The following is a 17,582-nucleotide window of genomic DNA, read 5'->3' as shown; positions in this document are numbered from 1 at the left end:
ATGGATGTTTATGCCCAGTAGGGGCTTTCATTTTGTAGATGTGAATGGATATGCCATGTTTGGCATATGTTTGGATGATTTTAGATATTTGCCCAAAGGGGCATTGAGCTTTATGGTTCATTTTGTCTTTCATATTCAGAGATTATGTGATTTTATCCTTTGTAGTGGTGATGAGTTCTTGTTCCTCACATCGAGCATTCATGTATCTCTGATGATGTTTTGACATGATGAGAAGAGGGTGTGTCTGTTTCATTTATTGGTTCATGTATATAGAGTTTTATGTTTCCTATATATATATATATATATATATATATATATATATAGAGAGAGAGAGAGAGAGAGTTAAGTGAAGCTACACATACGTGTAGCTAACTTAGCTACACCGACGGCTTAAAATACAGTGGGCCCACATTATTTGGGTGATCCAAACCATTCATTTGATAGGCCCTCACATTGATAGGGTGTGCCCAAAAAATGAGCTCCATAGGATCATCCCAACCCTTCAAACTGTGAAGGCAAAAATTGATAGATTTGTGAAGGTTTTTACACGTCCAATTTTGCCTCCACAAATCGTAGGGTTGGGATGATCCTATGGAGCTAATTTTTTGGGCACACCCTATTTATGTGAGGGCCCATCAAATGAATGGTTTGCATCACCCAAACAATGTGGGGCCCACTGTATTTTAAGCCGTTGGTGTAGCTAAGTTAGCTACACGTATGTGTAGCTACACTTTTCTCATATATATATATATATATATATATATATATATATATATATATATATATATATATATATATACACACACACACACACACACATGATCTTTTGGTTGCCATAGAGTATTCCCTTCTTGTTCATTATTTTGGAATCCATGTAGTTATTAGACTGTCATCGCCTCAACTTTATAATCTTATGTCTAATAATCATCCATTCTAATTCAAATTGTACTTCTCATTTGAATGGAGCAAAAATTAGAATAATTAAGGTAATTTAAATCATGGGTCTATGTGCCTTGAACTATTATGCACATAGTCAGGGGGAGCTTTCACTTGCAAATGTATAACTATCTAGGGCCAAACAACTTAAACTCAAAAGTTATTTTATAGTTCTAAGCATGTTCATGCTCAGGAAGAGACTTGTCTGCCCTATGATAAGAAAACCCCTACATAATGCAACTTGTGAACTTGAAAGGTTAAGTCATAGATCTGAGAATATCTTTGCTCAGGTAAATACTTATCTGCTTCAAAAAGTTGCAAATAAAGCCCAAGTATTTAAATCATTCTGCCCTATCATGCCCTACAACATAGGTTTCACCTAGGGCCAATGACAAAGTCATAGGGTGAGAGCCAAATGGTTATATCTTCATGCTTCTATAGATCATTGTGATGTGCTCACAAGGTCTATTGCCCCTATTCTTATGCTTAACTTGCGAATCATTTGATATAAAAAAAAGGGCTTATTATGCATTTCACTTTTGTTTTCTCTTTGATAAGCATTCCTAAAGCTTGAATGGTATATCATATACAAGGCACATAGCTTAGACAAGCTATTATTCATCTTGACACCCCACTTGCACTTTCACTTGTTGATACCTACCTTTTTGTTGTTGCCAAAAGGGGGAGAATTTTGGGAATTGATTAGGTAGTCCATTTGTATATGCACCATATGCTTTGTAGTCATTAATTATATTTGTGCATATAGTGAGGGGGAGCTATGCTCTATTGTGTATATCATATCATGCATACTCATCTATTTGGTTAAAATCTCATTCCTCCCTAATCAATTTGTTTACCATCATAAAAAAGGGGGAGAATGTAAGCCCAAGGATTCCCATGGGTTAATCATTCATCTTACCTTCTTGTTTTGATGCTAGCAAACTAAATTGATTAGCTTTTATGGACTAATGTGTTGCCTTGAGGTGTTGTGTCATATACAGAAATTTCATATCATAATCGCCATTACACAACTCAACTCAACACATAGCTTATGAATCAAGAAAGCAAGGAGCAAAGAGCTTGCACCTACATTGGAGTCATCACTATTTGGAGATGATCAAGTCAAGAAGCTCAACATGAAGATCTCACAAGTTCCCCGACAAGTGTCAAGGAGGAGCTTGGAGTTGAACATGCCATGGTGACACCTCATGTACCTCGACATGCATTGAAGATTGGAGGACAAGTCACAAGAGCCAAGACAAAGTTCAAGATGTTCATTCAAGCTGAAGAAGTCCAAGGAAGTGCAAAGAGCAAAGACATTCCAAGAAGACTCAAGGTTCTTACTTTTATAATGTATTTGGAGTCCTCTTGATTTTATGTTTAAATGCACTTTCAAAAAGGTTTTCAAATAGTTTTCACAATTAACTTTTTACGTCTTTGGAAACCATACACACACCCAAAAATGTGTTTTGAAAACCTAGGACTTTAGCTCAAGACCAAAGCCCAAAGCCCTTGGATTTTAAAAGTTAAAAATGGAATTTTACTCCGGGCCAATCAACCGGGCTATGCCGGGCGACCGCGGGATGCTACCTGGAACTCCAGGGTATCTCGAAAATTATCGGGCCGGTTGACCAGGGTAATCCGGGCGACCGCGGATATGTTTTCTAGAAATTCAGAAAACATCCAGGTTGGGCTTAGTGGTTGACCGCCATAGGTCCGGTCGACCGCGATAGCATTTTTTTGAGCCGAAAATTTATTTCAAACAAGTAGCCCTAAACTGAGACTGGGTTTTAAATCTAATTTTGTTGAAGTTTTCTCATATCCGCCAAGTCAAGTCAAGAGACCGGGTTTACCCAAGCATGAGGGGTGCCTAACGCTTTTCCCCCTATGTAACGATATTCCTTACTCAGATTTCAGATTTCTGTCAAGGCCATGCTTAAACAGAGTTAATTTTGGGTCCTAGGCCCTAACCTAGGTGGCGGCTCTGACATTTTCTTTTATGTGGACTTCTGATTTTTATATCAAGTTCATAGGAAATGCATACACAATCCCACTCGTCAATCGGGTGGAGGAAATGAGTACAATTCGCTTATCGGCCCAAAAGGGTTGAAAGCGAAGTGTACTCGAGTCCAGATTTCATTTATATACACACCCACGAACCTCGCAAACCAATAGCGATAGACAGACTCCATAGACCAACATGGGTGTGCTGCACGGAGGGGTTTCACGACCGCCTCGCTGGACAACGGACCCACATACTGATACTGGCGACTCTGTTGGAGATACACCCAAGGATATAACTCTAAAATGACTTTAATTGGAGGATTTTGGAAAACTTAGCAAAAATTTGGTTTTAAAACTTTTGTTACAATTAACCTTAACCTTGAGTTGCATTTAGGGGTAATCGCAAGTTGCGAATTACTCGCAAATTGCAGCTCCTCCTAGCAAGTAGGAAAAAAAGAGAAAGGAAAGTCGTTTTTCGCGGATTTATTGCCAAAACCCAAAAATACCGAATTGCAATGTCAAAACCAAATCACAAGAACCTTTCTTGGCAGGTTTGCTTGAGCCAATTCTAAAAAAATTCCTTCGCTTGCACGAAAATGCCCCGGGGGAACCTAAGCAACCCATTGCACACACATCACTATCACTTGCACACACTCATTATTGGATACTCATTTTACCCTCGTAGTTAGTAGCACACAGGACAATCCTGTAGCTTGCACGACTGATGGTGTGCTTGTCATTGGATGTGACACCGTGTTTTATGAAACGCTCCACCTGTTAATCTAGCACTTTTAACGAGTTCTGATTCTTGTTCACGTACCAAGACGCCGGGATTCTCGGCGGGTATATCGGACCATGGACTCACACTAAGAGGGAATTTTGGCCTATCCTGTTGCATACCGCCGCATATTCACATAGCAGGATACGATGCCATATAGGGTACGTTGAGCCTAAACTAGGTTTACCTTAACCCATGATGGAGTGATCTGAGAATTTCAAAGAATAGGGACACACCTAAGTGTTGGTCCTTCTAGGGCATGTCCATTGAGTCTAGAAAGGTGTCCCCGGGTTGCCAGTTCTTGCTAGGGATTTCACCACCCTAGTATGATTCACATTCGGTCGTAGTTTTTCTAGAACCATGTGATTTCCTTCAGACCATGTCATTTGTCTAGGGTTCATGATTGCAATCCATGTTCACATTCCAGTCTCCTTGGTGAACAATCATAAACCGTGGGAGGGTGTAGGCCTTATGTTCAAGACCTCTTTTCTAGAGGCCTGCACTCTAGATAAATTTTCTTTTCACCATTTGATTACATATTCAAATTTTTTCCAATAAATCATTTCTTACCAAAAATTTTGAATCCCGGGCGCAGGCCCATTCCTTTGACCCTGATTCTTTAGCATCTCAATGCTTATCCTGGGGCACTACCCCATTCCATGTGTTAAGACATTCTACAAACTTTGTGTTTCACCATCTATCTTATTCAAATTCTTTCCAAAAAGCACTTTTTCTGAATCCTAGGCGCATGCCCATTCCCTGACCCCTAACTCCTTATCTTTAACATACTGATGCTTATCCTAAGGTATCATCCCTTTCCATTTGTTAGTTGCTTCTTCCAAAAAAAGAAAAAGAGAAAAATAAATAAGAACAGAGAAATTTCACAAGTTCCCTAGTGTTTTATTATCCCTGACTCCTTATCTTCTATATAGGACGGCTTATGGCTGCGAGAGGACTACCTGAGTGCATCCAGCATTACCAAACTCTCGAGAATTCCGAGTTCCTAGGATCGTTGAGTAACCATGATGAGAAGTTCTTCCCTTTACTTGCCTCCATCCAAATAGGTTGGAACCTTCTTTGAGCAGTACCAAAGTTTTGAGACCCCCGTTATCATGTCTTCTGCTTCACTACTGAAGAAATATGTCCCATTTTCGAAGAATGGTGTACTTTATTGAAACTCCCACTTGAAAGACCCCTGATCAAACCCACAATCAGAGGCGGGTATCGTACCATGTTCTAGCAGTTGATTGACATGCCATATCACGATCCCTTTACCTTCATAACTTAGGATGGTGTCCTTATTGATCAGCTTATCCGAGCCTTTGCTCCCAATGACAACCTAAAGGACATCATTTTTCAGATGCGTCAACATTGGGATTTGGTACATTGTGTGTCAAAGTTCCGATGTAGCCTCTCCAGCCGTTCTCAGTATAGAAGAACAGCTCCCTGAGAGAGCCAATCCTGCCGGTGGAGGCCGGATTTCCGGACTACCCAAAAACTTGCAGAAATTGGGTTTTTTGTAGTCTTTAATAGCCTCTGCCATCTTCTCAAGAAACTATACATTTGAACTTGAATTAGTATTCTTGATATTTAAATTGATCTTTCGAATATACTCCTCAAAACTTTAATCAATCTCATTCGGATTGGACTTAGAAGAGGTAAATTAATAAAAGATTAATCCTAATTTCAATACAAAATGAAATTGAATGTGCTTAATCAATCGCCACAATCCGAAGGTGGCTCTGATAACAATTGTTAACTGAAATTACAAAGTAATTATTAGCGGAAACATACATATGGCCATGGCGATTAGGACTTGAAGCTGTGAATTCCAACGATCCGTCCAGCGAAGGCTCTCCATAAGCACCACGAAGACTGAAGAGAGTTCTTTTGATCTGCGAAGAATTTAAGGCTTGATTGATCCAATCCGACCACACTTTTAACTCTTGAATTTTTTTTTAATTAAAAACATGGGAAGTGATATATCCTCCCCTTTTCATACTTGGGATACCCAGCTGCAGTGTATCTATGACTGCAAAGGGGCTCTTGTACTTCACATGGGAAGGATACAACGAATTTGATGGCCACGCAGTTGGCTATTCCAAGTAATCAAAAGGGGTGCATTTATCATTGCCCTAAAAACATTTGGGATTTATCTTTAAAAGTTCTTTTTCAAATACAACTCAAAGTAAGAGTTTTTAGAAGAGGTTGTTTGTCCACAATATTTGTGGGTCCCAACGTGGGCCACACTTAATAAACGCCAACAACCTGGTCAAAAGAGACTTGTAAGAATGTTTCAAATTCTCCAGAATAATTGAGAAATTGTTGAAAGAAAATTAATTTTAATACCCCATTTTAAAACTACGGTCTTCTGAGAGGTTTTTGGGAATGGTAATAACTATTTTGATAGTGAGGTTGGGTTCTAAGTGCTTTCTGAGAATAGTAATAGGCTTCGATATATGGCTTGTTAAATAATAAAGGGATTTTTGCCAACAAGTTCCTACTTAGCAAAATAATTGGTAAATAGTCCCTAAGAATCCCGTATTATCCAAAGGGTCCAATTTTTAAAAAAAAAATAGTTACTAAAAAGTCCCTAAAATACACTGACGTTTATTTACTCAGTTAAAATTTGTAAAATGCAAATTTTTCCGTCCAACCATTAACTCGCTTTTAACGCATTCTTCAGACTTAACGTGATATCTTTTCACTTCCAATTTTTCCGTAGTATCTCATGGTTCCCACATTGCCACCACGTGGAGAGGCGAGATGGTCCACGTTGGGAGAAATTTCACCACTTTTGGAATTAAAATGAGAGAGTTATGGAGGTTTTAATTTTGGGTGACCTTTCATACAGTCTTTAGAAAACGGACTTGAACTCTCTCATCCCTTTGACTTTTTTGGTGCCGTTTGTGATTTTTGAAAGAAAACTTCGAGATTAGTAGATAGAGACAGATTTCACTTGATTTGGACTTAAAATGAGAGAGTCATATGATGCGGAAGTCTCATGTACGGTTCCCTGCGAAGGGAGTTCTCGAGAGTTTCATGAAATAATATAATATCCCTATTCCTCAGAAGTTACAAAGTCACCTCGACTTTAATAGCCTATTTTCATGCATTTTACCAGAGCCAATTTATCAAACAGGCGCGTCCCGGGGATTTCTAATTCCTGTCTCCTTCTACATCCAAACAGACACTAAATAGATGAGAACGATGGTGTCTTCATCTCGAAACGGCGGATTTTTTGGTTGAAATTTCGATCGAAAGTCTGTAAAGGAATAAAAAATTAACATCGGCCTTTTGCCTGCCCGTCTGTAAAGGAATAAAAAATTAATATCGGCCTTTTGCCTGCCCGACGGGCAGGCGGGCTAGTGTCCTTAGCGTCCGCCTCCTCAGCCTCTGCGACGTAGTCCTTAACAAGGCCTACACAATTTGTGCTCGCCAAACCTCCTCATAGAAGAGTCAAGGCATGCAAATGCCCCCGAATCATTCCTAGTCGAGGCACGCCTGATGATAATCTAAAATAGTATCTCTCATGAAGTGGTTAACGTTATGGTGCCTTTCTAACTTGGTAAAAAAGGTAGGCAATGTTACAAATATTTTTCCTTTCCAAACTTTTCCACAAAATTCCAGCAATCCAAACAGAGCCTTAGTTAACTTTAGATAGAAACAATTTTCTTGGAAACAATTTTAACAGAAATAATGTTTTTAGAAATAGCTCCAATATAACTGTGATAGAAATAATTTTCTCTTCACATTTCAGAGGGAAATTATAAGCATATGGTTACTTTGGAGGGATGGCATGGTAAATTGAAGTCTCTCTAAATATCAGATAGGGTTGGTAAAAGTTTTTTTTTTTTTTTTTTTTTTTTTTTTTTTTTTTTTGTGAAAAATGTACCAAACATTTTTACGCTCCATAGGGATATAGTTGTTATTCTCTGCCTTATTTTTTGTGTTTATGCATTTCGGTTAAAAATGGTGTGCTTATCATACAATGTCAGAAGAGCAAAAGAACAACGACCCCATAAGAAGAAATAGATAATGGACTCCTCCTAATTCTTTACCAGCAAATTGGATAATGGACCAGCATTGTGAATACCATAGAGGCCCTGGCCACCTTACCGATAATTGCATTGCCTTAAAATTTAGGATCCAAAAGTTGATTGATGAAAGAAATTAGCTTACCCGAATCATGCAGTACTGCCGCCAGCCGATCGCAGTGCTTAGATAACTGAGGGTTCAAAGAAGCACATGTATGTTCCCATGACTAAAATGCATCGAAAATGGGCTGAAAACGTGAGGATAATTCTGGCATTTTACTATTTTTTACTATGAGATTAACATCAGAATTTTTGCCCAAAAAATTGGCAGTGAAAGGATATCGGCTAAGTCTGAGAATGCTTAGATAGTTGGAGGGTAAATTAATGTGAAGTGTGTTATAGGGACTTTTTAGCAACTATTTAAAAAAATAGGACTCTTTCGATATTAAGGGATTATTAGGGACTATTTGCCAATTATTTTGATAATTAGGGACTAATAGGAAAAAAATCCCAATAATAAAAGATGAGGTGAGTTCACCTCGATCATTATCAAAACATGTTAGTTTATCAAAACATATTAGTGTGAATATCAGTAGTATCGTCCCATTTTTTTTCAAGTTAGATGCATAACTTTCTAAATTAATTCTTATTTATGACTAAGGTGACCCAGGGAAGAAAAGGGGTCGAATAAATCATTTCCCTTTGTTATGCTTTACATAGAAAAATAAGTACATATAGTAGGTATTTGCAAATAGAAAAGCACATGCATACTTTTTTGAAATTTTTTTGTACCGTTCCCATGTTTTCCAAACATTTGCCTCAATGAATTATTCCCAAATTTAAGCATTGAAGCAAAGATATTAAGGCCAAATAATGACAGCTTTCCCCTCGGTGAAAGCCAGGCTTATTAAAATAGTTCCATTGAGAGAAGACCTTTCACTCTAAGAACAATATAAGATTCTAGCTAAATGAAGTGATGTAGTTGATGAACTTGATGGTGGTCCGCACCTGTAGTACTTGATGGTAGCAATTTGACTCACTCATTTATCTTAAAATTTTTCTTTTAATTTGTCGTAACTAAGAAAATATCGTATTCCTACTAATGAGGAAGACAGAGATAGATATGACGAAAAGTTTCATGGCTTCGAACGCCCAACAAATCGATGGTGATTGAGATATTGGGTAGTTCCTAATGTAATGGTTCTTATGGGTATTTATCTTTTAATATGGCAAAAATACACACATGCTCGCACTGTGAAAGACAAAAAAGAGGGCCCACCCACATCGTATTAAGGGAAATCCCCCCCTCCCCACACCCTCACACGCCACACTTTTTTTTGCTTGGGACACGTCCTCTCTAGTGTAAAAGAGTAGTCATAAATACACTTGAACGGGCTGTCCCAAGTCTATAAAAGGGGTGAATCTCACTTCCCTATATGATAGTAATAATCATGGGGAAATGATATATTCGCCCCCTCTTTATCCCTGGGCCACCAACTTGCAGTGTAAAAAGTGTAGTCATAAAAAAAAAAAACTAGACGAGGTGGCCCGGTGAAGAAAAGGGGGTGAATATATCACTTCCCTAATTGTGACTTCTTTTCTTGGACTATAAGAGTCTACTTTTTTGGAAAAATTGCCAACGGGGGACACACTTTTGAAAATTTGTTAGAGAGGGATGAAATGGGGATTATCAAGTCTCTAAAAGGGGGTTATCAACCCTCTAAATGGGGTTATCAAACTCTCAAAAGGGGGTTACCAACCCTCTTTAACAAATTTTCAAAATCGTGTCCCCCGTTTGCAATTCCAGCTTTTTTGTGTCACCCAACGACAATTTACCCTACTTTTTTAACCTAAATGACATAACAATACCTTTTAGGGAAAAATACACTTAGACCCCCTGTGGTTTCTGACACATTCAACTTGACCCCAAAAGTTTAAAAAGTTACAAGTAGACCCCCTGTGGTTTCATTAGGTTTTTTTAACTTGACGGAACTGATGGCGTGGGGGGAAAGACCAAAATGTCCTCGTCTTCCCCAACTGAAAATTAGGATTTTCATACTTGAAAATTAAAAATTGGGGTTTGATTCAAACCCTTGTTGATTTATCAACATAAACCCTCCATTTAGGAGTTTTATTTGTTTTCATTCACATCATTATAATGATTTGCACCTAATATTTTAGGACTTCATTTTTTGTTTTTATCAAAGTTTTTTTCTTGAAATGTGGGTTTGATGTAGTCATAGGGTGAGGTTCGATTGTCTGTGGTGGAGGTGACGGCGGTGGCCGGAGATGGCGACAGCGGCGGTGGCCGAAGGTGGCGACAAAGGCAGTAGCCGGAGGGGCGATGGTGGCAGTGAGAAATGGCGTAACCCTAATCCCTCTGCAAATAAGGGTATTTTTGTCCTCAAAATATTAACTATGGTTAGTTTTAGTCTTTCTGTCAGGTTAACCTAACGGACAGTTGACGGAGGGGGTGTACTTGTCACGTTTTGATACCACAGGGTGTCTACTTGTAACTTTTTAAACTTTTGGGGTCAAGTTGAATGCGTCAGAAACCACAGGGGGTCTAAGGGTATTTTTCCCTACCTTCTAAGACAGTGACATAGTATGCCTTGTATTGGAGTTCTTAAGCGAATCAAGACGAAGAGTGTTTGGGCAACTTAACAAATGTTACTAAAACCTAAGCAAAATCTTGGGAACATTTGAGGGATTTAGGAGTACATGGAAACCATAACGAGCCTTAATTTCCACTGAGCAGTAGTAGCGGTAATAATAAAGAAGAAGAAGAAGAAGAAGGAATAATGGAGGCCAAATATGTTTTTGGCTGCAGAAATATGTTTTTGGGTGACAATAAATCCGCACCCCATGGAGGATAATTCGCACCCCTTTTAACTCGATTTGACGTCAAAAAGTGTTAAAGTCTGCCACAATTCACGTTTTAAGTGGTACGGATGATCCTGCAGTGGTGCGAATTTATCAGCTCCAATGTTTTTTTCAAAAATATGGTTTTCAATGGTTTTATAAATGATATTCTACTAGTAATTAAACAAAATTAACTTCAAATGATCTTAATTGCAAATAAGTTTTGATTTTGCCATTTTGGCAGCATCCAAAAAGGCCCATAGGTTGCATTTGGCAACCATGGACGGGAATGCTGAGGAGAATGAAAAGGAACAAAAGAATTCAGACGAACACATTTGGCAAAACTGTCATTCTTCAAAATCAAGTACAAATGACAGTAAATAATCAGCCTTTTTAAGGTACAGAGAATCACTTCGGGATTCCAATTCTCCCATTTATGTTTGTTTCTTTTGCCGGGAATGAGAATTGAGAAACCTAAGGGCGTGTTCGGCAAGGCTTCTCATCCTTTTCCGAAACCCTAGACGGAAACGGACATATAGATGAGAATCTCAGAAGCCTAGTTGGTATGAATGTTGGAATGAGATGAAATACCATCACAATTGAATGATTTTTCTCTATGATGGGAGTAGTTGGTATTTGGGTGATTTTAAAAGGCAAGTGGATATTTAACTTCTCATATTTTTCAAAGATTTCGTAGATATATAATAACTAACTTGTAAATGGAAAAACACATGCTTACTTTTTTGAATTTTTTTGTACCCTTCCCATGCTTTCCAAGCATTTTCCTGGCTTAATTATTCCCAAATTTGAGCTTTGAAGCAAAGATTTTAAGGCCAAATGATGATAACTTTCTCCTCGGTGGAGGCGTAGCTCATGAAAAACAGTTCCATTGACAAAAGATCTTTCACTCTAAGAACAAAACAAGATTCTAGCAGCTAAAGAAGTTGTGTCGGTTATGTGGTACGAATCTAAGGAAATCGATCTCGGTAGCAATTCAACTCAATTATTTATTTTAGAATTTTATTTTCATTTGTCATAACTTGTCGCTAAGAAAATGTCATATTCCTACCAAAGAGGAAGACATAGTTAGATACGGCGAAAAGTTCCAGCGATTCGAACGTCCAAGGGTGCTGTGCAAATGTCTTGTATTCTAGCACTATACAGGATCCTGATGGCCTAATGTATGCGACGTACAGACGGGTCAAAATGTAGCACCTTGGAAGGAAAATTTTATTTTTCATTTTTCACTAAAGGCTAAGGGTGTCAATTTTGGCTCGGGCTCGGAAGCTCGCTCGAGCTCGGCTCGAATCCTTAACGAGCCGAGCCGAGCCGGCTGGCCAGGCTCGTTAAGCTTAACGAGCCGAGCCCGAGTTAGGCCAGGCTCGGCTCGGCTCGGCTCGTTAAGAATTTAATATATTTAAATATATATATTATATATTAATATATACACTAAAAGGGTTGTCTAGGGAGTGAAAGGGGGAGGCAAAATATGTCACTTCTTTTTTGGAACCCCATTTGTTACTTGGACCACCCCCCGTAGTGTAAAAAGAGTAGTAAAAAAACACTAGATAGAGCTGTCCAGGGAAGATGAGGGGTGTGAAATTAATATAATTCGAGCTCGATAAGGCTTGCGAGCCTGACCGAGCCGAGCCTGGTTCGAGCCTGAGCCGAGCTTTTGAGCTTAACGAGCCGAGCCGAGCCGAGCCTGGCCAAGCTTGGCTCGGCTCGGCTCGTTTACACCCCTACTAAAGGCATGTTATACTAAATTTCTTCATGTGGTGGCATCGATATATATAAACCACATGTTATTGTTACAAGATTAAGATATTTCCTGTTTATTTCCTTGGCGAAGAAGAAGAGTTTGTAACCCTAGAACTGAAATAGTGAAAACTCTTCTCCCGTGGAAGTAGGCACACTGTTGAACCACATAAATCTTGTGTTTCTAATCTGATTTTGTTTCTTTCCATCGTTTCTTGACGTTCGCTGCAAATCGTGTTTGATCCTTACTCGAGAAGGTTTTCTTGGTTTTTCTACTTGGTAGAATGAACGGTGACTAAGATATTGGATGATGATTCCTAATCTAATGGTTCTTCTGGGTGTTTATCTTTTAATATGACAAACACACGCACACTATCAGAGAAGAGGAGAAGAGAGAGAGAGAGAGAGAGAGAGAGAGAGAGAGAGAGGGGGGGGAGGGGGGGGCGGGGCACCCACATCATATTAAACTAATAAGTGTGGTTAAATGGTATATTTGCCCTCTTTTCTTCCCCGGGCCGCTGTAAAAACTAGTAGTAAAAAAATACACTGGATGGGGGAGGCATCGGGAAGAAATTAAAAGATGGCGAGTATATCACTTCCCTAATTGTGACTTTTTTTCTTGGACTTTTTATATGGTGTAAGCACGTATAGTCCAATATTTCTCAAAAACTACTGTACGGCCCACACCATAGGGTGATCCAAACCGTCCATTAGATGGGCCACAACGTAAATAGGTAGTAGAAAGATGGTGAATATATCACTTCTCATATTATGCAGTTCCTCTATAGATATGAGGGCTAGGATCATATTATGAACATCATTCTTCGGGCTGTTCGGCACAACCTATTTACGATGTGGCCCATGAAGTTGACGGTTTGGATCACCCTATGGTGTGGGCCGTACAGTAATTTTTGAAAAATACTAGACTATAAGGGCTTACACCATATAAAATCTATACTTTTTGAACATAAACGACATAAGGCCACATTTGGATCCTCATGGTTTTGTATTTGGATTTGGATTTGAGTTTTGGATACAAAATACACCAATCATCTTCATGCTCATGTTGTAACTTGACAAATGTTATGCATGGAAACCTTAGGCATTAATTTCCACTTACTAGTAGTAGTGGCGATAATAATGAAGGGATTTAGTAGGGACCATTGAAGAAGGCATTTCATGGACCGGCAGTTGCATGGAAAAGCAGCCACATAGGCTCAGATTTTGGCTCATTCATTTAATTCATCTGAGGTGGCTGCTCTCTTATGCAACAACTGGTCTGTGAAATGTCTTCCACGATGATTCCTACCAATTCCTTAATAATAATAATAATAATAATAATAATAATAATAATAATAATAATAATAATAATAAGGGAATCGCTAGAGTCCATCGCAAAAAGGCATTTCGCGGCTGGTCTGTCGCATTTCAGACTACCCACCTCGTGAATTGAGGCAAAAGATGTTGTCTTCATTCACGAGGTGGCTGGTCTGACATGTAACAGGCCACTTGCAAAATGCCTTTTGCGATGGACCCTAGCAAATCCCTAATAATAATAATAATAATAATAATAATAATAAGGGATTTGATAGCCACTTTTGCGGAAAGCCAAATCTGCCAAAAAGTCAACATGTGCTGATGTCATCACATGCAAAAGACGGGCACGAAATGGCCTTTCCGCGAAAGTGGCTAGCAACTCCCTAATAATAATAATAATAATAATAATAATAATAATAATATGAGAATAGTGTTTCTAAGCTAGAGCTCAGAAACAGGTGTGGCCCACATTGTTGGGGGATCCAAAGCATTCATTTGGAAGCCCTTGTTGAAATCTGCCCATTTTTCCCTCCACAAATGGAAGGGTTAGGATGATCCAATGGAGCTGATTTTTTTTGGACACCCTATCCATGATAGAGCCTCTTAAATGAATGCTTTGGATCCCCCAAAAAACATGGGCCCACATGAGTTTTTGACACTCAAGCTCAGATAAGCTATATAAGCTCGAGCTCAAAGACACTATTCTCATAATAATAATAATAATTTTAATAATACTAATAATAATAAGAGGAAGTCTAAACTGAAGGGAGCCCTTGCAAAAAAAAGAGGTGAAAGGGCTCCCCCATTGGCTGCACATCACCATCATGTTTGACTTTTCAGCCATTATTAATGCATGATGGTGATGTGTAGCCAATAGAAGAGCCCTTTCACCTCTTTTTTGCAAGGGCTCCCTTCAGTCTAGAATTCCTCTAATAATAATTGGGATTTGCTAGGCAATTTTGTGGGCGGCTGTCTTTTGCACATGAGAACAACCACACAGGTTGACTTTTTGACAGATTTTGTCTTATTCTTTCAATTCATCCGACTATTCTATCATGCAAAAGCTAGCCGCCAAATGGCCTTCCACGAAATTTCCTAGCAAATCCCATTGTTAGGGATTTGCCAGGCAATTTTGCAAATAATAATAATTATTATTATGATGATGATGATGACGACGATGATGATGATGATTATGACGATGATGATGATTTTTTCCAAGCATTGGCAGTAGGTGATTTACCTGAACTCAACTCAACTCAACTAAGCCTTTGTCCCTAACTAGTTGGGGTCGGCATAATATCCTATTGATATTACTTCTAAAAATTATTTTCATACAATCTTACATACGCATGGTTTTGAAGCCAAATGTTTTTTTTTTCGTAGATAATTTTTACAATGGTTTTTATAAATGATATAGTTAATGGCTTTCAAAGTGGGTATAATATCCTGTTGATAATTATAAAAGGGAAAAATACAGGTACACCCTCTCAACTATGGCCAAATTTCACTTCTAACACAGTGGTATCGAAGGTACCAAAGACACCCCCTCAACTTTCTTACATTTTTAAGTAGACCCCCCCCCCCGTTGACGGTCCGTTAGTTTAACCTGATAGAATGACTAAAACTAACTATGGTTAATATTTTGAGGATAGAAATACACTCGTCCTAGTTTTAAGCCATTTGCAGAAGGATTAGGGTTACGCCATTTCCCACCGTCGCCGTTGCCTCTACCACATTCAATGAAACCTCACTCCATGGCTACATCAAATCCCACATTTCAAAAAAAAAAGACATTGATAAAAAAAAAACAAAACAAAAATCTAAAATATTAGGGTTTCTGTGCAAAGCATTATAATGATGTGAATGAAGAAAAATAAAACCCCTACATCGAGGGTTTGTGCTGACAAATAAACAAGGGTTTGAATCAAACCCCAATTTTTAGTTTTTAGGTATGAAAGCCCTAATTTTTAGTTTGGGAAGACGAGGGCATTATAGTCATTTCCTCCTCTCCGTCCACTCCGTCACGTTAAAAAAACCCACGGATAGTTTAGGGGGTGTCATTGGTAACTTCGAAACCACAGGATTAGAAGTGGAATTTGGCCATTGTTGAGGGGGGTGTATCTGTATTTTTCCCTTAAAAACTCAACTTCAAACAATTTTATTTGCAAATAAGTTTTGATTTTGGCAGCATCCAAAAAGGCCCTTAAGTTGAGGTCGGCAAATGAAACCTGACGAGTGGGTTTGCCAAACCCTAGCTTCAAACCCGAAAGCCATTTCTCAAAATCAAGGATAAATGACGGTAAATAATCAGATTTTTGAAGCTACCCGGGGGTTTCGATTCTCCCATTTTTGTCTCTTTCTTCTGCCTGGAATGAGAAACCTAACTGCCAAGCCTTCGATTGGTAGGAGTATTAGAATGAGATGAAATACCATCACATTTGAATGAATTTTTTCTCTATGATGAGTGTAGTTGGTATTAGGATGTTTTAAAAGGCCGGTGGATTTTGAACTTTCATATTTTTCAAAGATTTGGTGGATATTAACTACTATGTTACGTTGACATGATCATATCACCACATCAACTTGCCCTTTTTCATGAATATTTTTCAGCTGTAGTAATGCTTTAGTCAAGGACATTGAAAACTTCATTATCCTGATGAGAAATTGAAGATGTTGCCTTTCCATTGCCATCAATGTGAAGTGTTGAACACATCGAGCCCGTTTGGTTAGAGGAAAAAAGGCTTTATGAGAAAAACCCTATGATCTAGGGTTGAGATTTTCCTAGTAAAGATGGGAGATTTGAAATTTTGGAAACTACTTTCTATGAAAAATGAGTCTGCCAAACATTGGAAATCTTTTTTTTTCTTCAATTTTTTCACTGCATCCAAAACATCCTCACCATGTCTTTCTAGTGCATAATGAACGGTTGTTATGAGCCAAGTGCCAGTACATTCTAATTAGGGCGAATCCCTACTTATATAATATAGGGTTTGTTAGTTTTGAAAGTTTTAGGACTTTAAAATCCCCCATTTTTTCGTGACCAACCCACAGCTAGTCAAGTTCTTATTGAAGTGGTCCAGACGTTCTCCAGAATCACCCACAATCTGTTTTTCGTCAGAGTGAACACAATCCGCAATCCCATTAGGCCCTGTTCGTTTCAGATTATGGCAACCATTCATGGTTTTAAATTTCGACCGAAATCTGAAATTTCGGAACCGACACCGAAATCACTAATACCCGAAATGGTATTTTATTTCATCCGAAATTTCAGAATTAAATTTCGGAATTTTGGTCGAAATTTCGTTTTTCCCCGAAATTTCACTACAAAAACTGTTTTTTTAATTAATTTAACATTTTACCGAAATTTGGCATCAAATAAAATAGTGTTTTTATTGTTTCGCCGGATTTCGGCTGAAATTTTGAAATTTCGACTAAATTTCGATTTCAGTAGGGTCCGAAACCGGTACCGAAACCAAAATTTAAAACCATGGCAATCTATTGTAACGGCCAAACCAATTACTGGACCCAAAATTATGTTTAAATTTGAGTCCAATCATAGATTTGGCACACAATCGGGCCTTAGGGAATTCAAACATTCAAAATCCAACACACGAATAAGGCCCTGTATGACGCTGATAGTAAGAAAGATTATCCCGGAAAATATATTCTTAGGTATCTACTGTTTGCTGCCCAACTACATATGCCTTCAAAAAGTAGAATATACCTTCGAAACGTAGGGATAAGTGTGATTCTTACCACAGTTTTAAATTTCGACTCAAACCGAAATCCACTATACCCGAAACGTTACAGGATTTCGCCGAAATTTCTGTAATTTTGCCCAAAATTTTGGTAATTTTGCCTGAAATTTCGGATTTCCGTCAAAATGGGCG

Source organism: Tasmannia lanceolata, unplaced genomic scaffold (assembly GCF_043159265.1).
Source record: "Tasmannia lanceolata isolate RefF3 unplaced genomic scaffold, GAP_Taslan_0.1 ptg000012l, whole genome shotgun sequence".
NCBI classification, from domain to species: domain Eukaryota; kingdom Viridiplantae; phylum Streptophyta; class Magnoliopsida; order Canellales; family Winteraceae; genus Tasmannia; species Tasmannia lanceolata.
Note: the sequence above shows the minus strand (reverse complement) of the source record.